The 27,087-nt window shown below is 42.5% G+C and overlaps 1 long non-coding RNA gene across 1 annotated transcript in view; it reads right to left on the bottom strand.

Annotated features, from left to right (window-relative positions):
- Positions 1-798: 798 nt before the first annotated feature.
- Positions 799-27,087, bottom strand: part of LOC123644795 — a 44,278-nt gene continuing 17,989 nt past the window's right edge. The window contains exons 2-4 of the long non-coding RNA XR_006737267.1: positions 17,952-18,035; positions 9,125-9,295; positions 799-1,324 (exon numbers count right to left, since the gene is read on the bottom strand). This is a non-coding gene — a long non-coding RNA (uncharacterized LOC123644795). The remainder of the gene's footprint in view (positions 1,325-9,124; positions 9,296-17,951; positions 18,036-27,087) is intronic.

The raw sequence follows: 27,087 nt of genomic DNA, 5'->3' as shown, positions 1-27,087 counted from the left end.
TATTAATATCATATAGTGATTCATTTTTTAATTTTTTTAAGTACCACCATACTGTTTTCTATAGTGACTTCACTATTTTATATTCTCACCAGCAGTGTACAAGGGTTTCAATTTCATCATATCCTCACCAACACTTGTTATTTGCTGATTTTTTGGTAATAACCACACTAATGGCTGTGAATTTTGATTTGTATTTTCCTAATGATTTGTGGTATTGAGCATAGTTTCAGGTGTTCATTGGCCATTTGTACATCTTCTTTACAGAACTGTCTGTTCAAGTCCTCTGCTCATTTTTAAATTGGGTTGTTTGGTTTTTCGTTGTTGAGTTGTAAGTGTTCTTTATATATTTGGAAAATCAATCCCTTATTATATATATGATTTTCAAATATTTTCTCTCGTTTCATGGGTTGCCTTTTCACTCTGTTGATAGTATTCTTTGGGTCACAAAAGCTTTTAATTTTAATGGAGTCAAAATGTAGCTATTTTTTTGTTGTTATCTGTGCTTTTCCTGTCATATTTCTTGCCTTATTCCTGATCTTACAGGAAAAGCTATCAGTCTTTCACCATTAATTCTGATATTAGTTGTGAACTTTTTTATATACGGGTTTTACAATGTTGAAGTAGTTTCCTTCTATTCCTAATTTGTTGAGTATTTTTATTATGAATGTTGAATTTTATCAAGAGTGTTTATTTTGTGAAATGCTTTCTCTGTGTTAATTGAAACAATGATGTATTATTTTTTTCATTTTGTTAATGTGGTATATTACATTGATTGATTTCCATATGTCACACTGATTCTTTTTAGCCAATGCAAATTTATTTAGGTAAACTTCAAACTACTTCCACAATTGTCCTTTTAACAATATTAAGTACAATTTTTGACAACCCAATATAACCTTTAAAATTTTAAATAAGTCTAATTGCTGAAATGCTTATGCAAAATGCCTAGTATAATGGTTTATGTTATGGAGGACTAGTTAACAAAATCAAAATGCAATACAAATATAATATATGTACCATCTAGATAATTGTAAAATGCAAATAATTTATAGAATTCTTTATATATCATCTCTATTTATAAAATACAGTCCCGTGAAGTATAATGTTATACCATTAAGGTTCAATTTAAATAATCGTACAATCACTTAAATACCAGTAGTTTAACTAAAAGGAAGACACTTCAAAATCACTTTACTATTACTCTGGTTGTAGACCTTCAGAAGGAGGCACCTTGGAGGGTGAACACAGACCTGCTGGAGGCTCACTTTCAGAACTTGGTGGTAAGTGGGGACATGCAGTGCTTGGCAAAATGACAAGAAAACTCCTGTAGATTAAATAACATCATACGGTGAGACCCTATTCAATAGGACTGGTGTTCTTATAAAAGAAGAAAGAGACATAAGTGCACTCTCTCTCTTTCTCTCTCTCTCTCTCTCTCTCTCTCTCTCTCTCTCACACACACACACACACACACACACACACACACACATATACACACATGCAGAAAAGGTCTTGTGAGAACACAGACAGGAGGCAGCTGTCTGCAGGCCAGGAAGAGAGGCTGCACCAGAAACCAGCCCTGCTGGCATCTTGATCTTACACTTCTAGCTTCCAGAACGGTGGAACCTAATTTGTTTTCTCACAGTTCTGTTGTTTAAGTCCCCACTCTGGTATTTTGTTATGGAAGCCCTTCGTGGGGAGAGGGAAGAATAACAGATCCTCTCCTATGAACGGTCCCCAGGGATTAATTCCTAGTGGTACCTCCTAATGGCTCATGGAGTGGAGAATAAATCCTGCTTCATCTGCATCACTTTCAATATGAGAGACAATCAGGAGATTCTAAAATATCAAAGGCATCATTGCCACCATTTTTTAGGATCTTGGGTGATTTGTTCTGCTAAAACTCAAGTGTCCTGCTGGTCTGGAAAGATAATTGAGGTTGGGAACAAGAGGGTAAACTCTGCTCTTCCTTTTAGGAAGAAGAGTTGTTCCAGGATGTGCTTGCCTTGGTGGAGAAATCTTCATTGTAGGATCTGAATTCTGTGGAAGTAACATCTGGTCTACATAATACACCTTGGACCATGGGTGCCTGGGCCATCCCAGCTGAACATGCCCCTGGCCTCAGTAATCTGGTAACCTAGAAGATTCCCTTATTCTATTAAGCTTCTGCCAGATACTGATCAACAATTACCAAGATCTTGAATATCTTTTATAAAAGCCAAAATTTAATATCTGCTTCTGGGAATTTTGGTCTGCTATGTGCACTTTCTTTTCTAAATTCATTGGGGTTTATTTGACCAGTCTTCCCAGCCTAAACTTTCAACCACTTACTAGGAGTTTTTCTATCAAGGGCAATCTTTTGGCATTTGAAAGAATTAAAGAATCTTTCCATTTCTTCTCTTAGAGCTGTAGCTTTATTACTGGAGTTCTCTAGCTCTTTAGGGGCAAGACTCATGCTTCAACTAGCTTGGGAAATTTCTCTGGTGTTCTCTAAACTGTTTCTCCCCTCTAGAGTTAATTTCTTATGAGATCCCCTTCATTTTCTTGAGAGAAATCATTCATTCATTTAAGTTCCTGCTGAAACATTTAAACCTTACTTTTAATCTCACATTTTGTGATTTGCAAAAATATATTCTTCCTCTGGAAAAATTCACTGTAATACCATATGATATTATCTTTAAGTATTAATACTTTTTAAATTTTATCTCCTCTAGCTAACTCAATATTTATTTGGTTACTTTCTTCTTTGAGTTCTTGTAAGGAAACATTTATTATAATCTTTCTTTATATTAAGTCATATTAAATAACAAGATTTATTATAATAAGTTTTATTACTTATTGTAAAGTTGGCTGTTAGCAATAAGAAAGCTGTAGCTGCCTGTATTGCCAGATCGCAGTAAAGCTCCAGCGACCCGAGCCTGGACTTCATGCAACGCTGCCCCATATTTTTGCTTGTCATGTTTGTGAATAATGTTATATATATTTTTTAAAAAATGTGCATATGAAGTACCATTTTAACCATTTTCTTGATCATCACATCAAGAGAATTGTGATCCATATTTGCAATTACTGGTGAAAAAATTTCTGTGTTTAAGAACAAAAATGAGACCCTGAGGCTGAGCGTTGTGCTGCAGCCTCTCCATGCATCTGCAGCTTGTCCAGAACCAGGGTGATTAGCTTCTCAATTTGACTCAGATGGAGGGTTTCCTTGGAATGAAGGATTTTCCATACTAAAACCAGAGAAGTCCCAGGCAGTTTAGGAGAACTTGGTTACCCTATTTAGAATTCATGACAGCACCTGGCAGCCAGGACTGATTAGCAGGGAGAGGTTCAAGGCAGGGCAGGGGTGACAAAGCACAGCGTTCTCACCATTTTCATGACACAGCTAGACACTGTGAACATTCTGACAAGTTCTGTGGGAAGTGGGCAGGGCTGTCCTGGAACAGAGGGACAGGCGCATGTCACCCGCTCTTTACTTGTTCACCGTGGAATGTTAGGACAAATGTCATTCTTCTTCATTCATTTGATACCCTCTGACTGAGAGAGCAAGGTCCCTGATGAACAGAAGAAATGGCCACGAAGGGGCCTGGCAGGTGCTATGCTTCTGGGGGCCAGGCTTCCACATTACCCCTTCTGCCTCTCTCTTCACTCATGCCCACAACAGACTCCCGGGACACAGACACAGAATTTCCTCTGGAGATTGTTTCTGAACAAACCCATAATAGAAGATTTCATGGCTGAGAAACTGAAGACCTTATAGCAAGAGACAGAGTTAGAATAATTGAGATTATGCCTGCATAGCTGTATAAAATAAGAAAGAAGCTCACTAAGACAATATACGCATTTTACTTAATGCATATTCATGTTACTTAAGGCATATGCATTCTACTTAAGGTTCACATAAAAGTGAGCGTTTTCTAGCATATTCTCATTACCATCCCTTGCTCATTTGTTTCAATGAGATGCTTGTGAATAATGTTGTATATTTTCAAAAATGTGCATATGAAGTACCATCTTACACCATTTTCTTGAATATCACATCAGGAGAATTGTGATCTATATTTGCAATTACTGGTGACAGAATTTCTGTGTTTAGGAATAAAAATTAGACAGAAGCAACTCAATGTTTCTGTACTCAAATATTCCCAAATCGCCTAGAAATGTAGGATTCCTTAAATACTCCCCAAATATCTCCTATAATAGCAGGGCTAATATTTGTGAAAATATCTTGGTCTTTCCGTGATGGTCACAAGATAATCACCATAGCTCCAGCCATTACATTCAGGAAGGAAGAGGGAGGAACAGAAGACATAGAGAAAGAGGGAATAGCTCCTATAATTAGGAAGCACAGACTTCTCCCAAATCCCCAGCAGACATCTGCTTGAGCGTATGAGTCTTTAGCTTCCCAGACTCCACAGGAAAGGAAGGGAGGGAAGGAAGCAAAAAGTTTGGATGAGTATTGAGTAACCTACTCTATAGGATCTACCTTGAAGAATAGTTCAAATGGAAGGTCTGACACCTTGTTCTTAGATATTTTCAGACGCTTGTTCCTATAGGGGAGTTTCAAAGGCTAAGTCCCTCCATAGATCTTGTTACCCATCTTGTTGTTGGGATCCCTCCTTTGTCTCTGGAGATCCCTTCCCTCCCTCTTTCTTCTAACTCTAGGCCCCTAAGTCTTCTCTCCAGAGGTTCTCAATGAATTGAAAATTCCTGTTGTAGGCTGACGTGTGTCATTTTAGGCCTCACTCTGTCTAGTTTACCTTGAATGGCTAAATGAGTTCAATAAGTTATCTTCTTAAATACAGGAACAATTTTATACATATTATAAATGATGTTTTCTGTATAGATCAACCAGTTTCTGTATAGACCAAACTGTAGTCAACTTTTATCTTCTACTTATACATATTTACCAGAATTCATAGCTGGCACGGTAGTGCCATACTGAGGGTAGTTACTATTGACGGCTCTCTCTTACAGAGAAAATCTATACTACAGCCTGACACCTCTCAGTTCATTCTGACTGAGCAGTTCTCAACCTCTGGGCTGTGAGAAGCTTGAGGAAGGAGGGAAGGAAGGAAGGAAGGAGGGAGGGAAGGAAGGAAGGAAAGAAGGAAGGAAGGAAGGAAAGAAGAAAGGAAGGAAGGAGGGAGGGAAGGAAGGAAGGAAGGAGGGAGAGAGGGAGGGAGGACAGATCAACAATTACGGGCTGTCAGCCTGTATGTACACAGTCATAACCTCAAAAGAATAATATATTGCTTTTGTATTTACTCATTGATTTTCAGAGCTAGAAATTTAAAGCATTTTATGAGTTTAATGCATTAACAATCTGTGAGTATGTGTGTGTTTGTAGCTTGAATAAAATTGCTTTATCTCTTCTTAGTTATTGGCTCAAGTTCAGTCAAGGGCAAAAACAAATTCCTTTGCAACTGACCAAAACAGAGTGTAAATCTAGTGAAAAACAAAATAGTAACTTTCACTAAGTTCAAAATCAATGGGGTTAATATAACTTACTGATGTTTCTTTTGATCTCAGGGAAGACTCTTTTTACCTCCCATAAATTGAACAACTATATTTGCCAGGGTTCTCCAGAGAAACAATCAACAGGATGAATATATATATATATATATTCATATATATATATATATGAGAGAGAGATTTATGAAGGGAATATATTCATATATATATATATATATATATATATATATATATATATATATATATATATATAGGAGAGAGATTTATGAAGGGAAGTGGCTCATGCAATTATGGAGGCTGAGAAGTCCCAGAATATGCTGTCTGCAAGCTGGAGACCCAGGGAAACCTGTAATGCAATTCAGTTTGAGGCTAAAGTGTAAGTCCCAGAGTCCAAAGGCCATAGAACCAATGTCCAAGGGCAGAAAAATGATGTCCCAGCTCAAGAAGAGAGACAACAAATTTGCCCTTCCTCCACATTTTTGTTTTGTTTTGGCCGTCAAAGGATTGGATGATGCCCACTACCATTGGTAAGGATGATCTTCTTTATTCTGTCTACTGATTCAAGTGCAAATTCTTGCAGAGACACCCTCACAGATACACCCAGACACAATGTTCTACTGTCTCTTAGTATCTCTTAGTCCAGTTGACATGGAAAATTAGCCATTATAACAACTTTGCAGGCACTAGTACCTAGGCTCTTCTTCTCTTTCTCTTCCTCTCTGTCTCTCTTTCTCTCTATGTGTGCATATGTTTAAATTAATATAGTTTATTATTTACAGAAATATTAGATTTCCTAAAAAATTGAGCAGAAAGTACAGAAAATTCTCATATGCTTCTCCTCCTCCTTCCTCAGTTTCCCCAATCATTGACATTGTGCGTCTGTGTGGTACTTTTGTTGCAATTGATGAACCAGGACCAATCATTATTATCAACTAAAGCCCATAATTCACATTAGAGTTCACTCTTTGTGTTGTACAGTTCTATGGGTTTTGACAAATTAAAAATGTTATTTAACCCCCAGTATAACACTCTTTGTGTTGTACAGTTCTATGGGTTTTGACAAATTAAAAATGTTATTTAACCCCCAGTATAACACCAAACAGAATTGTTTCACTCCCCTAAATATCCCATGATTCATCTATTTTCCCTTGCACACTCCTCCTCTTATTCATGGTAAGCACTGATTTTTTTTATTGCCTTTATAGTTTTATCTTCTCCAGAATATCAAACAGTTTGAATCATAAAGGCTTTTCAGATTGGCTTCTTTCACTTTGTAATATTCACTTACCATTCCTCTATGGGGTTTTTTGTTTGCTTGTGTGTGGGGGGGGGGTAGGGGGTGGCTTAATAGCTCATTTCTTTTTTTATCACTGAATAATATCCCATTTTATGGATACACCATAGTTTGTTTATCTATCCACATATTGAAGGACATCTTGGTTGCTTCCAATTTGGGGCAATTGTCAATAAAGCCACTATAAAAATTTCTGTGAAGATGTTTTTGTGGACATAAATTTTCAACTCAATGGAGCACAATGCCAGATCCTGTAGTAGGACTAAGCTTAGATGTGTAAGAAACTGCCAAAATATCTTTCAAAGTGGCTACACTAGTTTGCATTCTACTAGTAATGAATCAGATTCATTTGCTGTTGTCAATGTTTTGGATTTTAGCCTTTCTTGTAAGTGTGTAGGGATATCTCACTGTTTTTCACTTGCTTCTTATGATATATAATGTTGAACACCTTTAATATGTTTATTTGCCATCTATATATCTACTTTGGTGAGGTGTCTTTTCAAATCTTTTGCCTACTTTTTTTTTAATTTCAGCGTATTATGGGGGTACAAAAAGTTTAGGTTACGTATATTGCACTTGCCACCCCACCCCCCGAATCAGAGCTTCAAGTGTGTCCATCCTCTAGATGGTGTGCATCGCAATCATTATGTATGTATACACCCATCCTCTCCCCCCCCACATCTGCCTGACACCCGATTAATGTTATTCCTATATGTGCTCTTAGGTGTTGATCAGTGAAACCAGTCTGACGGTGAGTACATGTGGTGCTTATTTTTCCATTCTTGGGATACTTCACTTAGTAGAATGGGTTCCAGCTCTATCCAGGAAAACACAAGAGGTGCTATATCACCATTGTTTTTTGTGGCCGAGTAGAACTCCATGGTTTATAGATATCACGTTTTATTAAACCACTCATGTATTGATGGGCACTTGGGTTGTTTCCACATCTTTGCAATTGTGAATTGTGCTGCTATAAACATTCGAGTGCAGATGTCTTTATTATAGAATGTCTTTTGTTCTTTGGGGTAGATGCCCAATAATGGGATTGCTGGATTGAATGGTAGGTCTACTTGTATCTGTTTACAGTATCTCCATATTGCTTTCCACAGAGGTTGCATTAGTTTGTAGTCCCACCAGCAGTGTATGAGTGTTCCTATCTCTGCATCCACGCCAACATGTATTGTTTTGGGACTTTTTGATAAAGGCCATTCTCTCTACCATATCTCAGTCTGGTTCTGATGCTTGCTTTGTTTCTTCAGACTGTGTTTCTGCCTTTCAGTATGCCTTATAATTTTTTCTGTGGAAAGCTGAACATGATGTGTGTGGTAGAAGGAACTGAGGTTCCTTTAGTGTGAGGTTTTGCAAGTACGTGGCTGGCAGTCAGGCTGCTGGCTGCTGTACCTGTGCTGTAAAAGGCTAAAATTTCTTTTAGGGCACCCACAGTTTTTGTCTCAAACTGTTGTCATTGGGTTTCCTCAGAGAATCTTGCTGAATAACATCTGAGGCTTGCAGTTCCTCTAGTGATAATTTCTATTGTTCTGCAGGCACCCTGTGCATGTGATAATGAGGTATGAGGGCAGGGGAAGAACTGTAGGACCACAGGACCATAGATTAGGTTAGTCCTGTGATGAGGTTTCAGTTTTCAGTTAGCTTGTGTCCCAAGACTGTAGCCTTCATGAGTGCTTCTCAGCTTCCCTCTTCCTTCCTGCTCAGGTGAGACATAAAGGCTAAAAGCAGCTGGAACTGGGTATTTCCCTTCTCCCTGGCTGGTGGGCTCTGGTAAAATAGTCTCCCTTGAGAGTAGGGAGTAATAAAGAAACCCGAGAGCTCTGGGCATATTTCAAAATTTCTGCAATTTTATTTCTCCTGCTGGAAACATGAGGAACTTTTTCTCCAAAATATTAATATGCCCTGAGGACCTGTGGGCTTGGAGGTAAAGCTCATGAAAGTGTGAGTCTCCTTGAAGACTGCCCCCTCCCTAGAGTTTTTGCTTCTCAAAGTAGTCCACGCTGAGTCTCCAGCCATTTGTCAACTATAATTTAAAATGTTCCTAAAGATATTGGTTCCAGCCATGGGCTTCTGCCCTCACCAAGTTGTGATTCCCTTCTCTCTGTTATTTCAGTCTTAGGGGCAGCAGTTTGCCCTGTGACTTCAATTCTCTGATGGATCTAAGAAGAGCTGTTGATTTTCACTTTGTTTGGTTTATTTGTTTGTGGGGATGGAAGTGACAACTCCCAAGCCTTTGTACGTCAGACCAGAAACTGAAGTCCCCTGTGTGTGTCAATTACATTATTTTTAAGCATATAAATCAAAGTTTCTTCCTGAATTTGAGTTGTGAAAATAGAGCGTACTTACAAATGAAGTGTCTTCCCAAACTCAGAGACAAAGCAGGCTGCTTGGCTAATGAACACAGCAGGGAGGGAGAGGGGATTACTCTGGACTTAGAGTTGGTAGAATCAGGTTCACACCACAGCTCTGCCACTTCTCTTGGGGTGACCCAACTTCTTTGACCCACACCTTTTAAATCTATAAAATAGAGCAAAAAGGGATAGTGGTTTAAGGAGAGCTTATAATTAATCATATTCTTCCTTCCTGTGTTATGGATTTTTAACCAATAAAGAAAAAATATGAGTCTTATGATGATAAAATACGATAGCAATGTTATTCCTGGTTGAACAATAGCATTAACACAGACCAGTGTAAAACTATGTCTTTAGCATGTTTTGAGAGGGGGCAAAAGGAACAGAATTGTTCTTGTAAGACTATTTCTTCCTAGTAAATTCAGAAGAAAACCCCTCCCCTCAACTTCTATGGGGATATAAGGAAGAAAATAATGAGTACCATAGCCTCAAAACCTGCATTTTACCATCATTGTGAATACTAACTAAGACAAAGCACTGTGTTGGTGATGGCGATGGCTGGAAGAGCACGCTATTAATGTCAGGAAGAGCCCACAAAACAAGTCCACACGTTGGTAAAGTCCTGTTATGAGTCAGTAAATAACCACACACTGTAATTCCAGGCTTTTAACTCAAAGTCTACACAATATCTCCATCTCATTGGACTTTTGGACTTTCCTTTAAAATGCATATTTCACAACCAGAAGAAAAAATTAAAGTCTGTTTGGTTTAACACTTGAGAAGGTGACTGGGGACAGATGGATCCCATCCAACCCAAGTTGGAATCTAAGCTTCCCCTCAAACTCCTTTTAGGTTGGTGAGTAAATTGTAGTATGTTTGACACAAAATCAGTATCTGTCATGCACTCTTAGGCAAATGATAATTTTCTACTGAAAACTATTTCCTTAGTGATGGTAAATCTTCAACCACTCTTGACAGATTCAATTTTTGCAAAGTGCCAAAAAGTCTACAACATGTAGGGAAGTGTAATTCAGCTTAGCAGATATTATTGAGCAGTTACTGTCATTTGCTTGTTTGCTCTCCGGTTCACCCCCTCCCTGCCTTTCCTCATGAACAGACCCTCCACGCTTGACTTCGTGAGTCAAGTTCACCCAACAGAAAAACTGCCAAGAGATAGGAGAGCAGGAAGTTGGGGTAGACATTGTTGGTGCTCCGCTCAGATCCCTGGGGGTCCCTTTTAAGTTTGGGGTGCCCATCCCCCTGCTGATTTGTTGCTGCTGAAGGCTCATAGCTACCACCAATCTTCTCTGCAGGATGGGCCCTTAAAAGCTACAGCCATGTGTCTGGAGGTGCCTGGAGGTTTCACAGCCCCCTGGGAACACTTATCTGATCACTGACTTGTGTGGGGTCAATGATTAGATAAGGATCCCTCTCCATTGCCTCATGGAAGGACAAACACTGACATGCAATTTGTACTCTGGAGCTCCCTGCAGGATCTGGCTAAGGTTAGACATCGCTTAGAACCCCATCCTTGCTTAAATCCCTTCCTCTTGCTGGCATGCTTTCCTAGTCATACAGATCTCCCCCTGGGAGCTTCTCTTAGTAAATGACGTGCACACACTTCCCTGTTTCAGGATCGGATTCCAGGACACCAGCCTAGGACAGGGGGAGAAGCCAGGGTACGTCTTCCCGTTTTGCTCTGCTTCTGGTGGAGTCTAATGTACTGGTTCTGGCTTCCTCAGTATTCCAGCTCTCACCCTGGTGAGCTCACACTAATTCTAGCTCCCTCCTGGTCATTCTAAATCATGTGACATAACTGTGCTTTGTGGTTTCAGTTTCCTTCTGTAGATTCATCTCATGCCAGGTAGCACTGTGCGCTCAACAACTTGGCTGGATCTTTGGAGGCCCCTCTGCCAAGGTTCGGGCTCTCTCGGGCAGTGCCTGCACTTGGGTGTTGATAGCATCACTCTGCTCTTTGGCCTGCCAGCCCTGGGGGTGGCCACAGCTTCCTGCAGCTGCTGATCTCTGGGTTGCCTTACCTTCTCCTGGTTTCTGCTTTTCCAACACTTCTGTAACCAGTACCTCATGTTGAATTCCCTCTGCTGAGCTCCGTGGTGTGGATTCTGTGCTCCCTGTATAGTCCACTAGGACTCTTGCCTTGTATGGGACCATTTTTTTCAGCCATCCTTCCAATTAGGTCAGCCATAGACCGATTTTTGGGCAATGAAATGTGCACAGAACCTGTAAGCCCTCTGAGCAGCCCTCTCCACTTTCTTCACTCGTCTGCTGACAGATGTGTGGGGTCTGGGGGAACCCTCTGGGGCCCTGGGGGCATGGCAGATACCCAAATGGAAGGAGCCTGAATCCATGAGTGACTGTGTAGAGCAGAGCCCTTTCTCACCACCCCCACTGTGATCTTCAACAGACTGTGGCATGCATGAGAAATAATGTATTTTTAATTTGTGATGCATATCGGAAAACAATAGAAAGCAAAACTCAGAAGCTTTGTGTATTGGTGAGCTATTCCTGCATTAACGCTGCATGATTAAACAATCCCAAACTCAGTGGCTTATGAGCACATTTATTCCTATGTTCGTGGGTCTGCTGCCAGCTGCAGTTCAGCTCGTGTGGGCTGGTCTCTGCTGGCAGACCTGCTCCAGGCAGCAGGCTTGGCTCCAGGCTGCGGTTGGGTCTGCTCCGCCTGTCTTCATTAGGGGGCCCAGCCTGAAGGTGCAGTAACCTTCCTGGGCTTGAACTTCCCAAGGCAAATCACTGGAGCCCAGGAGCCCAGCCAAACTATGCAAGCACATTTAAACAGTGCCTGCATTATCTGCTCTTATTAAATCTGCTCACCTTCTGGTGTCCAAGCAAGAGTTAGTGGAGTGGGAAAATAGCCACCCCAAAGCGCAAGGGAGGGGAGTGAATATTTTCTGGAAAAAAAATCATCTGATAAGAGATGTGGAACCACACATAATTATCACTGTCACAGCCTCTGGTCTTAGATTCTCCCCAGCAATACCTCTGGCCTGATTCTCCCTTCTATCCTGAAGGAATGAGTGCAGTGAATTCCCCTTTTCCCAGATTCTGCATTGCTTTAGTTTTTCTTTAGTTCCCAACCTCCTCCAACCCCATTGTGACATAAATTAAGGAAGCATTCCAAGCATAACCAGCTCTCAAACTCTGTGACAGATAACGCAGACAGTGGTTCCCATGTCACCATGGCTCCTAAATCATGCTGAACGAATTATAAACACACCCAATTTTCTCCCACATTATAAAAAATATTCCTAATACAAATAAAGGAATGCAAATTTATTAAAAAATTGCTCATTCTGAAGCATTATATTTGAATAGTAGAAAATGACCCGTAACACCTCTCCTAACTGGTATATGCACATCAAAGTATTTTCACACAGTGGCAGGTATAGGTTGAACCAATCCTTTCCTTCAGAAATATTTTTTAACTGAAATAAGTCTGACTACACAGTCGAGGAAGGGTGGAGGTTGAACTAGAGTCCCCTCTGGAGCCGGTTTTCTCAAGTTTCGTGTCTCTGGACCTCACATTCAATAACTCTCATCTCAGCAGGCTCCTGACCATGCACAGAATTTGCAGAAACAAAAATGTCTAGGTGTCACACCAATATTTGCTCAAATTCCCTCCATAGTAATTAAAATTTTAGCCAGGTACATGGTGACCCAGCTCAAGACTGCGTTTCCAAGCTTCTCTTAGAGCCAGTTCCCAGTCAGTGGAAGATAAGCTGAAATAGTGTAGTAGCCTCCTGTATCCTTCTTCATCCACTGAAACATGTGGATAAGATGCAGAGAGCTGGGACAGCCATCTTGAACCCCAAGGTCAGATGGGCTTCAAGACACAGGGAGCCCAGGTCCCAAGTGCCATCGAGATGCTGGACCAGCCCTATACTCTTTATGTTCAGACTGTTGTAGGAGAGAAAGGTAATTGTCTCACTGTTGTATTTGGTCTTTATTACCTTTGCCAGAACCTGTGTCTTAAATAACATACCAACCATTGTGTCTTAAATGGTAAATATTTTGTACTTTGATAGCCACATACTTAGTATTCTCCTTAAGGATGGGCACTGGATCTTTCATTCAACATTCAGCGAGAAAATATCTGTTGAGCAGCAACTCCACACAAGGCGTTGAGCTGTGTGCTCTGAGACAAGAGTACCCGTGTTAGGCTCAGTCTCCTGACCCTCCTCTGTCGTGTTCTTGGAGGCCTAGCCACGCCATCAGTCCCCAGCACACCTTCAGACCTTTACACAGTGGAGCAAGCTCTTCCATCGGCCTGGGGTACCCCACTTCCCCTCTTAGCCTAAAGAACTCCTACTCACCCTTCAAGGTCCTGCACCAGGAAGATTTCTTCAATTTCCAGTGTGGAGTAAGATTTTGGCAATTCAAGTGTCTACCACATTTTTAATATATAGTTTTATTATAGAATTTGTTTGATAACTTTGCTAAAATGCAGGGTCCTCAAGGGAAAGGACTCTACCTCCATTTGACATTCAGCGAATACTGATCGGACTCTTGGCATGTGCGGAGCCTCACACTAAACACGGAGCCAACACAGACACAGCTCCCATTCTCATGAGGCTTATGGGTTAGCAGGTGAAATAGTACTTAAATAGCACACCCAGTATAGACTTCTAACCTTCACAGTTGCAGAGAAGAGGTCCTGGTCTTATTAGAACTCATGATAGGAGATCCAGTCTGAGCAGAGATTTAAGCACAGAAAAAGCTCCCCCTTGAATGTGATGCTTGGGTTGAATTTGAAGGCTCTGCTTCACCTTTGGACCATGTCAAGTACCTAGAAGAACACTTAGCACACAGCAGGTGCTTAACAAATATTAGCTGAAGGAAATAGTAATAGGCTATTGATAAATGTTTTAGCTGATAATTACATTTACATAGCATTGCAGTTTCGGCCCCTAGCAGATTTTATTTTATTTAATCTCACAGTAATAAAATATATCCTGTGATTATTATTCTCATTTTATACATGAGGAAACTAAAACACAGAGAGTCTAAGTAATTTTTCCAAGGTTCTATGTCCAGGAAGAGGTAGAACTGGAACTTGAACCCAAGCCTTCTGGCTCCAGAGTTCCAGAATTCAGCTACATTATTGGAGAAGAACATCTCTTTTCTGTGCACCAGCTTTGCGCTAGTCATGAACACCCTGAAGCAAATTCCCATTTCCTTATTACTCTCTACCTTCATGTCACTTTCCATTTGTAAAAAGCATCACATTCACTTGTAATACTGTCTGATTAGAAGCTGGATCTATTTTCCCACGCAAATATGAAGCTGCCCATAAGATGAAAATGTTATAGGAAATTACCTGTACTGAATGAAAATGTTTGAAGAAAACTTATAAGCTGCATCTGCAGGTTTTAAATCCAGGTTTTTTTTTTCCAAATGAATGGAAATAATATTGAGCTATTGTCAAATGCTCTAAAAGGTGTGTGAGTAGGAAAGTTAAAGAGGGGGAGGCTGAAATCTGTGCTGACTCAGCTCCTGAGCTGCAAGATGAAAGGAAAAAGACCTAAGCTGTCTCCGTAGATTCCATACCAATCATGTTAATTGGAAACTAGAAAGAGGAAATGGTCACAATCAATAAATTTATCACCCAAAGGGCTGAACAGTTCATAAATTTAATCCAGCAAAGGAATTGGAAAATAGAATTGATGCTTGTAAGAACCAGGGGTGGGGAAAGCGGGGGCCTCTCTAAACAACCTTTTGCAGCCAGATGGCCAGGAGTGCTTGAACATATTTTATTTGAAGCTATTAGAAATATGAAAAGGCGGCTTCCTCCAGGCCCCTGGCTGAAGTATTGTAGCTTATTTTTTATGGTCCTTATAAAAGAAGAGCAATAAAGAGACACAAACAGGGTAGTTAAGTTTAATGGCAGTAAAAACCAGACACCTGAATATATGTAATTTATTTTCCTAAGAAAATCTCACCCGATTGGGGCTGCTATTAATTAGCATGGAAATGTATTGCACAGCCAATACTGCATGAAGTTTGTTATCCTGGCTACTTTACAAAAAGGAAAAACAAAACAACCAGAAAGACCTTTGTCACTTCATTGTAAAAGGAGGGGGAAGAAAATCATCAAAATAGCTTGGGGGCTTCATTTGGAAAAATAACTGTGTGAGATGCCAGATCTCTGGAATTCAACCAGGAGCCTTCCTCAACCACCGATCAGTGTAGGGGAAGGGGAAGCTCATGTCAGCTAAGAACCTATGATAGCCAGAAGCAGGGCCAGGCACTGTGACTATCTGCATTTCTCAGATGACAAAACCGAAGCTCAGATAAGAGCCTTGGCCCAGGTGCTGATGCTCATTAAGGAAAGAGCCAAGATTCAGACACAGGTAAGCTGATTCCAAAGCCCATATTTGCCTGGCGATTGGTTGTTTCTCAACACACAGTCTGGATTCCACTGCCCTCTGTGCTTCGCTTGCTTCCAAGCTGTCAAATAGATGATTTACCCGGTTACTGGAACATCAAGGAAGCAGGACCTGAAAATGACCAAATGACTGTACATCTAAAACCTTCATATATCTGTCTGTGAGATGAGTAGAGTTATCCACTCACCGCTTGTTTGTTTGTTTTTTATTTTTGCACTATCCATTATCACAGGACTGGGTGGAGATAAGGAAGTCAATAGAACTCGTTGAAGAACTACAGATTCTCTGGCAAGCTGTTGTTCAATAAATATTCAACAAAGGATGTGGTCAGAGCTAGAAAGATTCTTAAAGGGATCTGATCCAACCATATTATTATTATTATTTTTAATTTCAGGATATTACTGGGGTAGAAACATATGGTTACACGAATTGCTTTTGTGCAGTTTGAGTGAAAGTTAAAAGTGTAACCATCAGCCAGATTGTGTGCCTTGTACCCATCAGGAGTGAATTTACCCATCCCTTCTTCCTCCTCCCACCTGTTTTATTTCCATTGAATTTTACTACCATGTGTGCACATGAGTGTTGAACACCCAAACTCCTGTGGATCACTGGGTTCACTTCACTGTTCCTATTTAGCTGCTGTGCCTGGGCTCATGGAGGGTGGAAGGGCCTCCAAAATGTTTTATGTCTCAATAGTCACTGAAGGTACCTATGGGGGGGAGAAGCCCACCTCCCTACCGTTTCCCTGAGCTCCAAGCCTCTCTGAGTTCAAACGATGCCACTGTCTTCTCTTCTCTTCTCTATCTTCTTCTTTCTCAGTTTTGCAGTTTTTCTCGGTTGGGTCCCCAGATGTCTCTGTTGTCTCTTCCTGTGACCCACACCTGAGCTGCAACTGCTCTCTGCTTTCTTCAGTTCAATATTTTACCTTCCAGCTGGGACGATCCAAAAAGCAATGTCTCAAGTTGGCCATCTTGGCTCCCACCCACCAACCACATTATATTTGCATCCTTTTGATAGATATCCCTTACTGAGGTGCTTGATTTTATTTGTTTGTTTGTTTTAAAGAGGGGCTGAAACGTGCCTTTGGTTTTACCAGTATGACTTAGTGGGAAGTGCCAGGCTTTGTCAGGGGAAAGAGAGGTTCAGGCCTCATCTTTATTGCTCATCTGCTGTGTATCATTGAGCGAGTTACTGTCCCTCCTCACCCTCAGGTTTTTCTTATGATAGAATAAGAGCAATAACTCAACTTGGTGTTTTGTGTGGTTCAAATAAGAGAACACACACAAAGGTGTTTGGAACTCTGCCAGATCACAGTAAATACTCAACAAATGTCAGTCCTTCCCTCAGGTGCCATCTCAACCTTTGGGATAGAATATCTACTACTAAAGTTCCACAGTGTCTTATGCAAACTGTAAATTGGCTTCACGGCTTGTTGCTTCACCTGATACTCACCCCAAACCTTTGACGTTGGTAGGAAAGGAACAGATGCCCCAGTTGCACACATAGATGAGCACATTGAAGTGCAAGGAAATGAAATGCCTGTCTGAGGCCACACTGCAAGTAAGGGCTGCACTGGGCTCTTCCTAGGATCCATGCCCTGCAGTACCAAGTGGACTCACTTCCATCGCTTCACATACGACATCCACTCCACCTCCTTCTGTTCATGCTGACCCCTCTTTTGCCTCTCACCGCCCTGCTTCCTCATGTGCAAAACGGCAACCATAGCTCAGCCTCGCAGAGTCATTGTGCAGTCAATTGGCCAGTATATGCAATGACCTCAGCACCGTGTCGGGCGCAGCGCTCAACGACAGGCAGGATGAAACTTACTATAACTTGACATACCAGTGATTGTCCTGTGGTCAATAAGTATTGATCCTTGCATTTAGACACTGACAAATATCCTGCCTATAACTGTTTCTGTCTCATACATGAATATATATGCACAGAATTAAAAAACCAAAAAAAAAAAAAAAAAAACCAGGCTCTTTTGGCATATAAATGAAATCATCACTCTGAAAAACTTCTCTGCTTCCTCAAATTGAGAAAATGTTAACAGTGCTACAAATTGAAGGAATAATATAATACCTGCTGAGGAAGGTGAACGTTAAGGAGCTGACATGTGGCAATCACCTGGTATTAACCTCTGATTTGCTGAATGGTATATTCCTTCAGATAACAGAATTTCTTGCCAAAATAGGCAATAGAAATGTTCCCATAAATAACAAGGTGCCAACAATTGGCCAATAATTCAGAGAGTCAGCAAACATAGCTAACAGCTGACCTGAAAACATTGGGAAAACAATTTATGAGCCTCTGCCCAATTCAGAAGGAGAGACGATGCAAGTCCTAGCATAAAAACCATATTTCTTACTTGCTTTGTCCAGAGAAAAATCTTACCTTAGATTAAGAGGTGGCTTCCTTGTTGCTCCTGATTAGGGAAACATAAACTCTTCTGTGATTATCTCTGCAATCTAGTGGCTGCTGGAGAGAAAACAAAGCAATATTGTTCTGATGCCATAAATATCAATAACATTATAAACCAACTCTTTAAGGATGCACACTAGTTCCAGGGCCCTGAAACACAACCATATATTTCAGATGAATGATAATGCAACTTCTGATCAAGCTAATCATTAGATAATCAATAGAGCTGAATTACAAAGGGGAGATAAAAAAGGAGCAAAAGGAGGAATAATGTATGTACTAGAAAAAAAAGTGCATAAGGAAAATAAAAGGAGAAAGAGAAGGACAGAGAAAGGGTGAGAATGAAGCAATTAGAAAGAAGAATAGCTCTCATTTACTAGGCATTTATTATGGTCCAGGCAAGTTGTTAAGGACCTCACAGACATTTCTCATTTAATATGAAAGGCAGAACTATAAGTTAGATACTGTTATTTTACAGAGGAGGAAATAGACTAAAGCAGGTCAAATAACTTGACCAAGATCATTCAATAAGCAACTGGAGGAAAAAGGATTAAAACCCAGGAGGGAGGAGAGAAGGAAGAAAAATGAGAAAAAGGAAAGAAAATCAGTCTTAGAGAATGACTGGTAGAGGCCACCAGCCTCTGTGTTGGAAAATTAGTGGCTTTTCTATCACAGGAGAATGGGCATAAACAAAGAGGCATTTTGTGCCAAGCCTAACTTTCCACTCCAGAAAATAAAACTCCAATTAGAATTGGGACTGGGCTGGAAGTTCACACTCCTAACGGGGAAGAGAACTCCCTCTTGATGGCCCAATGTGTTAGCAGGGACCCCTGTATACAAATTCAAAAGCCTGGAGAAGGATTTTTACAAGTTTCCACAGATCCGGGGTTTTCCTTGCATGCTAGAAAGAAAAACTCCGGATAGCAGGGAACATAGCATCTCAAAATACCATCTCAACATCTATTTAGTCAAAAAAGCTAGGAATATATGAAGGTTCTAAATAATCACCCTTTTCTTGGGCTGGGGGAGAAGAGCACTAATAACACAATTACACTGTAATCACAGTAGATTCATTTTTTTTCCCCTAAAAATAAGAAGAAATAAAAGGAACAAAGGAATGGGATTGCATAAAAGCAGCTCAGGCTTTCTTTGGTCCAAGGAAGAAAAACTCTAGTAGAAGAAGAACTGAAAAAGGGACCAGACACAAATATGCACCCATAATGTATTCTTCCAATGACAGTGGCAAGTCGCTTCTCTAGGCACTGGAACACTATCTCTGTCCTCAGGGAGTGTATCGTCCAGGTGAGTGTGGAGCCACCATTCCCACCTGGGTACCCCGAGCTCCAGTGTCAGGGATGTTGCTTGCTAACTGTCATTGATCCTGTCAACCCTAACGCTCAGCTTTCCTTCAACCAAATATTTGATATATATATATATATATATATATATATATATATTTGGTGTCTTTGACTGCAGCTTCTTATAAAACAGAAGATTTAAAATGTCCTCATTTATTTATTCAGTATAGATTTGTGGAGCTCTGGACACTGGGGCCCCGCAGTGCATAAGCCAGACAAGGAGAGGGACATGGAAAGAGACAGAGACAAAGTCCCAGGGACAGAGAAATGGAGCTGCAACCAGAGGCACATTCTGAAGGACAAAGGCAGGTTCTGAGATGTTCTGAGATGGAGACTAACCGGGGCGGGCAGGTGGGCTACTTTAGCAGGGTGGCTCAGATCATCTCTCTAAGGGGGGCGCATTTAGTGGATGTCACCAGGATGAGAACAAAGGCTGCAGCACCGCCATCTCCCCATCTCCAAGACAGCATGGGCGAGGTCCCGAGGTTGGAACGGTAAGCATACAGCTGGAGCCAGAGACTGTGGCCTGCTCTCTGCTCATTCCTCCTCCTTCAAGCCTCATGTCAGTTTAAGTACGGGGCCTACTTCAGAGATGACACAGAGCAAAGGGCCGCTTGGGGTCCACAGCTCTCCATGAACACCCTGCAGATAACGGGGAGAAAGTGTCAAACCTGCTGCTCTGTCTGGGCTCCTCCGTTGCCTCTCGACACTAACATTGGGTGACTTCACATCAAACAGTTCCAGCTCAAAGCTCTTTGGCCACATTAACATCTCATTTTGGAAGGTGGAGGCTGTGATTTCTGTCCTCAGCTATGCATCGGCCTTCCCGGCTCAATCCCAGCCCTTCATCCTTTATGGTCACTCGTCACCCCCACAGGGCTCTGGGCGCCTCCTCTCTCTGGCCCTGACTTGCAAACACAGCACAGGCACATGGCCGATTTTCAGCTCACCTCTGGGGAGTGAGGCTGGGAGGAAGGAGCATAACGCACACCTTCACGCCCAGTCACTCTGCCCCAAAGTCACAGCCTGCATTCTTAGGAGACTGTTCTCTGCACCAGGCAGAGAATGAACACTGGGAAGAGCAAGCACGGCCAGAACTCGTGCTCCATCTGGGCCTGTCCGCGCCCCCACCCACCCTCCCTCTCCCTCTTCCTCGGAAGCGCACGGCTGCCACACTAATGAACACATTCCCTTTGTCGGATCATCTTCCAAGAGGGATCCTGCCTTCAGACATCTTGCTCTCTCACCTGAAGAACTAATCTGCGCTGGCAGCTCATTTACTTGCACATTTGGTGAGTGGGTTAATGGCGTTCCCAGGGACTCATTCACTTGTGCAGTTGGAGGAAGCTGGGAAGGAGGTCTTAGCACAGGTGCGGGGGCAGGGGGAAGTCTGAAGCCCAACCTGCATGACAGTTTTTCACATTATTGGAGCTCCTTTGCCCAGCGGATGGCAGGCTGGTTACCTTTGTCATTGCTTGGAGGTGGCTGAGGATGGGACTTTGGACTATGAGACTTGTGATGGGCAAAATAAAGGCCCCTCAGCAATGCCCACATCCTGATCCCTAGAACCTGCAAAAGTTTCTTTATATGGCAAAGGAGACCTTGTAGATATGATTGAGATGAAGAATTATCCTACATTATCCAGGGAGGCCCAGTGTAATCACAAGGGTCCTTATGAATGGAAGAGGGAGACAGGAGGCTCAGAGAGAGACTTGACAAAGCCACTACGCAGCTGGCTTTGCAGATGGAGGAAGGGGCCGTGAGTCAAGGAATGCAGACAGTCTTTAGATGCTGGAAAAGAAAACAAGTTCTCCCCTGCAGCCTCCAGAAGGAATGCAGCTTCCTGACACCCTGATTTGACCCAGTGAGACCCATTTCAGACATTTTATCTCCAAAACTATAAAAGAATAAATTTTATGTTGTCTTAAGCCTCTTAAGTCTGTGGCAATGTGGTACAGCAGCAACAAAAACTAACATAGGAGTCTTAGTGGACATGGCTGAGTCCTCAAGCCAGGGGTGTTCATTCACTGTCCCATTCGTGTGTTCTGTCATCTGGCACATCATAAACTGAGTGCAGACTCCATGCGAGGCCATCTGTCAGATGCTGGGGCAATGATGATGTGTTTACTGCTCCACACTGTGTTCAGTCTCTAAGGGAAATGTACAGGCTAATGGCAGCAAAGGGCAGTGTGTGCCAGAACACGGGAGTGCCTGAGATTACGGGCAAGCACAGGATGGGTGCAGTGGAGGGGAACTTAATTTCACTTCAAAGAATTCAGGAAGGTTCCGGGAAGAGGTGAAACATGAGTAAGGCCGGAAAGGGTGAATAGATACCAGTCAGGTGTGAACGGAACAAAGGTATCCAGGCAGCAGGAACAGTGTGTACAGGGGCATAGAGGCATGAAAGATCTGGGCCTTCCCAAGGAGATTGGTGTCACGGGAGCACAGAGTGCTGCGTGGGTGGAAAAGTGAGAGTGTGGGGCTAGACGGGAAGGCAGGGCCACATCAAAGACAGTCTTGTTCAAAAGACTAAGGGGCTGGAATTTTCTCCCCCACTTGAGAGCCCCCAAAGTAGAGAATTATGAAGTTTCAGAAAGAAGTAATCCAAGTAGCTCAACACAAGCTTGAAATGGATTTGAAGTCTGCCATATTTATTCTTAAAAAGCAATGTACATTGAGCATTCATTTCTTCAACATCACTGTATTTCTTTTAATTAAAATCAGTTTTCCACCAAGATCTCCCAGAAAAATTTATAATCCAGAAAGATTTACCTTCTCTTCCTTTAACTTTGTGTGCCCTGGCCCACTCTCAGCCCCTTGTTGTCCTAGTTTGGAAACTTGCTACTGGCATGGGGGTCCCTGATGGGCTGTAGGAAGATGACCCAGGAGAAGAAAGTGTGGGAAATTCCAGGTTTAACACCTGCCACATGAGAGTCAGATGAGAATGCAAGGAGCAAGGCTGAACGCACATGAAAGCAGAGCCAGAGGGCGTCAAGCTTAAAGCTGTCGTCCAGAGCACAGAAGCTCCGTAGAGATGTGACCAAGAGAATGCAGAGGTGGCCTACTTGACTTTATTGAACTCCAAATCAGATGGGTCAGGCCTGCCCATTCTGGGTGTAGTGGGTTGAAAAGTGCCCTCCCACCCTCTAATTCATGCCCATCTGAAACCTCAGAAACCTTATTTGGAAATAGAGTCTTTGCCAATGTAATTATTAATAGCTAAGATGAAGGGTGCACCGTCTGGGGGATGGACACACTTGAAGCTCTGACTTGGGTGGGCAAAGGCAATATATGTAACCTAAACATTTGTGCCCCTGCAATATGCTGAAATAAAAAAAAAAAAAAAGATGAGGTCATAGTGGGTTCGGGTGGGCCCTGAATTCAATGACTAGTTTCTTACAAGAAGAGGAGAGACACAAACACTCAGCAAAGAGGCCACGTGAAGACAGAGGCAGAGATAAAGAGGTGCAGCCGCAATTCATGGAATGCTGAGGATATCCAGGAGCCACCAGAAGCTGGTAAGAGGCCAGGGAAGATTCTCCCCTGGAGCCTTTGGAGGGAGCCTGGCCCTGCTGACACCTTGACTTCAAACTTCTGACCTGCAGGACAGGGAGAGACTGCGTTTCTGTTGTTTTAAGCTACCCAGTTTGCAGGAATTTGTTGCAGCAGCCACAGGAAACTCGTAGTCTGGGCAAAAGGCTCAGTCCTAGCTTCTGGGAAAAGGTGTCAGGGTAAGGTTCCCGTCTGTAAAGACTAGCAGAGATGTTGCAGATTTGTAGGAGTTTTTTAATTTAAAAAAATGCTTATTTAGCCCCTGTATGTGGGCAGCAGGGCAGTGTCAGAGAAGGGTGTGGAGGAAAGATGGGTAAGTCAGAGCCTGCACCCGACAGTTTAGTGCAGTCTTGTGGAGAGTTCCCCAAAGTGTGGCCCCAGACCCCCTTCGTCAGCATCCCCGAGGGCACTGCTGCTCCGCATGTGATCCACGGGCCACGGCATCAGCCTTACCCAAAGCTGGTTAGGCATGCTTGTGCCTGGCCCCATATCAGACCTACTGAACCAGAGTCTCGGGCTTAGGATCCAGGAATCTGTGTTTTGTAGAGGGTCTCAGCTGGTTTTAATGCATACTGAGGTTTGAGAGTCTCAGATCTAGTGCTGGCAGTTTAATGGGGTGAGACAAGTTGGCCTAATCCAAGGGAAAGTAAATCCCAAGCTGAAGGCAGCCAGACTTTTTCAAGAACCACCCCCTTCCTGACTGGCGAGTGTGGTTTGGACCAGGGGTCAGGACCTGCTGAGACCATCAGTGACCATCTCTAAGAGGACAGAGGGCTCAAGAGAGAGATTCCTACTGACCAGAAGCCTCTGCAGTTTGTGCCCAGATCTGTCACTCCTGGCTTCCTCCTTCCCCCAACCCACTTGCCATTCAGTTTCCACGGAGCCTTGCAGCTGAGCGCGCTGAGGAAAACCTGCCGTGTATAGCAACGGAGACCACCACGCTGCAGCGCAGGGTGGTCATCCTCTTGTGCACCCAGCTTCTGCCATTTCTCAGGCACCATACGCAGTCATTTCATACACATGATACTGTTTCAGTAATCCTCACACGCACAGGATATGGATGTTACTGTGTTCACTTTATAGATAAGGAGATCAAGATGATACAGGGATTAATTGCCCAAAGTTACAAACCCAATAAATGACAGAACTGCCTTACACACTCAATCTTCCTGTCCACGCCTCTCCCTCTAGGCTGTATGACTGAATACAATGGCAGAATAAAGGACATAATTCCCTCCAATCATGGAATCAATGGAATCAGTGCTTCTCAAATTGTATCTGCACAGGAATCACCTGGGTCCATCTTAGAAGCAGATTCTGGTTTGGCAGGTCAGGGTGGGCTCTGAGGTTTCACTCATCTAACAAGCTCCCAGGGAGGCCAACGGAGCTGCTTCCCGGACCACACCTTGAGTAACAAGGAATTAGATCATTTCCAGTAGACCTCATTTCTAAACTCGGCGGATGAGAAGGCTTATATCTTGGTCAATAATATGGCTGAGGTCACTGGACCCATCACTCGTACAACCAGGCTGATTTTCAAAGTGAGGGTGCTGTCAGAGTCAAGGAAAGCAAAACACATTAAAATGAATCGAGTGCAGAAACTCAGATCTTGTTAGTAATTCAGATGTTGTCAGTTCCTCTTCTCCCCATTCTCTCCCAGCTAGTGCTAGTCAACACCTTCCCAGAAGGCACTGCCCCATCCATCCCTTGGCTGATAGAGAGCAAGGTGTGTGCAAAGATGGTAGTGACTCCCACCTCTCCAACAAATGGGTTTCAAAATTAAAGAAATGCCCTCAGACCAGGGCTGCTGGCTTCTGCTCAACCCATGGCCTCTTGTGTGATGTCATACACCAGAGACCAGCCACCTGAACATGTTCTTAGGTTTTGTGACTCAATTTCCAACTTGATCCTCTGATTTCCTTGCCCTGGGCCCCACTGCTCTCGCCACCTACAACACAAAGCCATGTTCTCCATCAGGAGTCATAATGCTACTACCTGCCTTGCTTACAGCATGGGTTCCCAGCTGCCCAGGGTCTTCTTCTGCCAGGTTACATCCATTATATCCAACTTTCTACACTGAAGTGTTCTTCTGCTTCCCCAAGACACTGCTGTGAGGACCCCTCCCCTCAAATCAGCTGCATAATCAGCTGAGTACCCTAAACTCTAAGTCTAGCAATCTTGACTTCTCCCTTCTCCTCAGCAAGGGGTCATTCAAATTACAGCAGTCTTTGCAGATGACACCACACCCCGAGGTAGAATAAAAGAAGCCTCTTTGTCCTACCATGGTGGCTCAAATAAAAAGTATTAGAAAAAAATCTAAACATTCATTCCTTTAATAGACAGAAATAACTGTAGATCATTCTTAAGCATGAAAGTGGTGATGCATGGTAAAATCTCAAGGAAGTTACATTTTATTTAGATTTCGTTGCTTTGATAAGTTTGTGTGCACACAGAGATGAAGTTTATTGTTTTATGATAAGGTAAGGATATCTACAGTCAACACCCCAGGACATGATTGACTACATTCCTTCAGATGAAATATGAATGTTGTTAGAGCAGAAAAAGGAAGGAGGAAAGAAAAGTCAGTTTTTAAATGTAGATAACGTACCTCATATTTGATTGATTTATGACTAGCAGCAAATACAATAATAGGATGAACAAATAATTGAATGGCAAACTACAAATCAGATAATTTGCTAAGCTCAAACAGTTTGCACTCCACTCATTCATCTTTCCAGTCACTGGTTCAAGTGTTGTATGGGCATGGCCTTGGCTCTGTGGCACAGCCTTGTGGAAAGGAGTATAGAATAAATGGATTGAGGACGTGGGCCCGGTATCACAAGGGCTTGAATTCAAGTCTTACCCATATAAGCTGGATATTCTTAACCAAATTACATAAATTTTCTTAGTCTCTGTTTCCTAATCCTAAAAATGACAACAATGACATAACCAATCTCTGGTTATTGGGAGAGTGAAATGAGATATTTTAGCAGAAGGCTCCAGAGCATGCCCTGAGACATTGCCTAGCCCAATCTAAACCATCTTGTGTTGATAACCAACCCTCCTTTTCCCCACTGCTCAGACATAAATCCAGAGAAACCAAAGTGGGGATCTTGGGCGTGCTGGCAGGTGGCAGTCATCTGAAGGGCTCAGGTGACAGAGCCTTGTGTGTAGCCTGAAACACATTCAATATGAAATCGATGATAATTACTATTTTTAACATGGAGGAGTCATAGATCTACTTTGGGGGCTTATATATCAGAAGCCTTTTGCAGCACCCTTAAAAGCAGAGATAAAAGCATGCACAGAGAGTGAGAAGTAATAAGAGAGACGAGGCAGCACCTCTTTGTCCAACAGAATTTTGCTTCGACTTCTATAAGGAGGTAGAACCCTGACCCCAGAATGCCTGGGTTCAAATCCCAGCTCTACCACTTAATAGCTGTGTAATCTTTGGCAAATCGTTTAACTACTCTAACCTCAATATCCCCATTTGAAACAGTAAAAAAATCAGTACCTGCTTCTCAGTGTTGCTGTGAGAACTAAGTGAGTGAACTCAGGGAGTCTTTTAGCTGACATTTTATTATCCTGTCCCAGGCCCTGAGACACATGCTGGGAAAAGCCATGTTGGGGATTGAATACTTGCTTTGGAATCTGCCTCTCTATGTGTCTTCCTGTAAGCCGAGTATTTCTGGTGAGCTTTTCTCTGCTGCCGCATAATTTGAGTTTCTGCTTATGGCGGCACCCCAATTTCAAACCTCAATTTCTATACTAGAGTTAAGGCTGAGTTTAAATGGAACTAAAAACCTCCAAAGCAAAAGACATAAAAGAAATAAAAATTTATGTCTATCTATACGATAGATCTGAGGTGACTGCACATGTCTGTGATGGCTCCTGTAAGGAATCATATCTGACTGCTCTGTCCCTGTAGCTGTCCTTGTCTGCATGCCTGAAGCAGGGTCACCGCCACGCTCATGCCCCAGGTTGTAGGAAGAGGAGAGAGCCTGGAGGAACAGACATCTGTGTCTTGAACATCCAGATAAAAAAGAGATACAAGTCACTTTGGCTGGCATCCCATTGCACTAGCTCAGTCACATGACCACACGTAGCTGCAAGAGAGGCTGGGAAATGTAGTCTCTATCTGAGCAGCCATTAGCCCAGCTCCTACTCAAAGGAGAGAGTAGATTTTGGGGGCTGCCATG

The sequence above is a fragment of the Lemur catta genome, chromosome 9, assembly GCF_020740605.2.
Source record: "Lemur catta isolate mLemCat1 chromosome 9, mLemCat1.pri, whole genome shotgun sequence".
NCBI classification, from domain to species: Eukaryota; Metazoa; Chordata; class Mammalia; order Primates; family Lemuridae; genus Lemur; species Lemur catta.
Note: the sequence above shows the minus strand (reverse complement) of the source record. Positions and strands in the feature narration are given on the sequence as shown.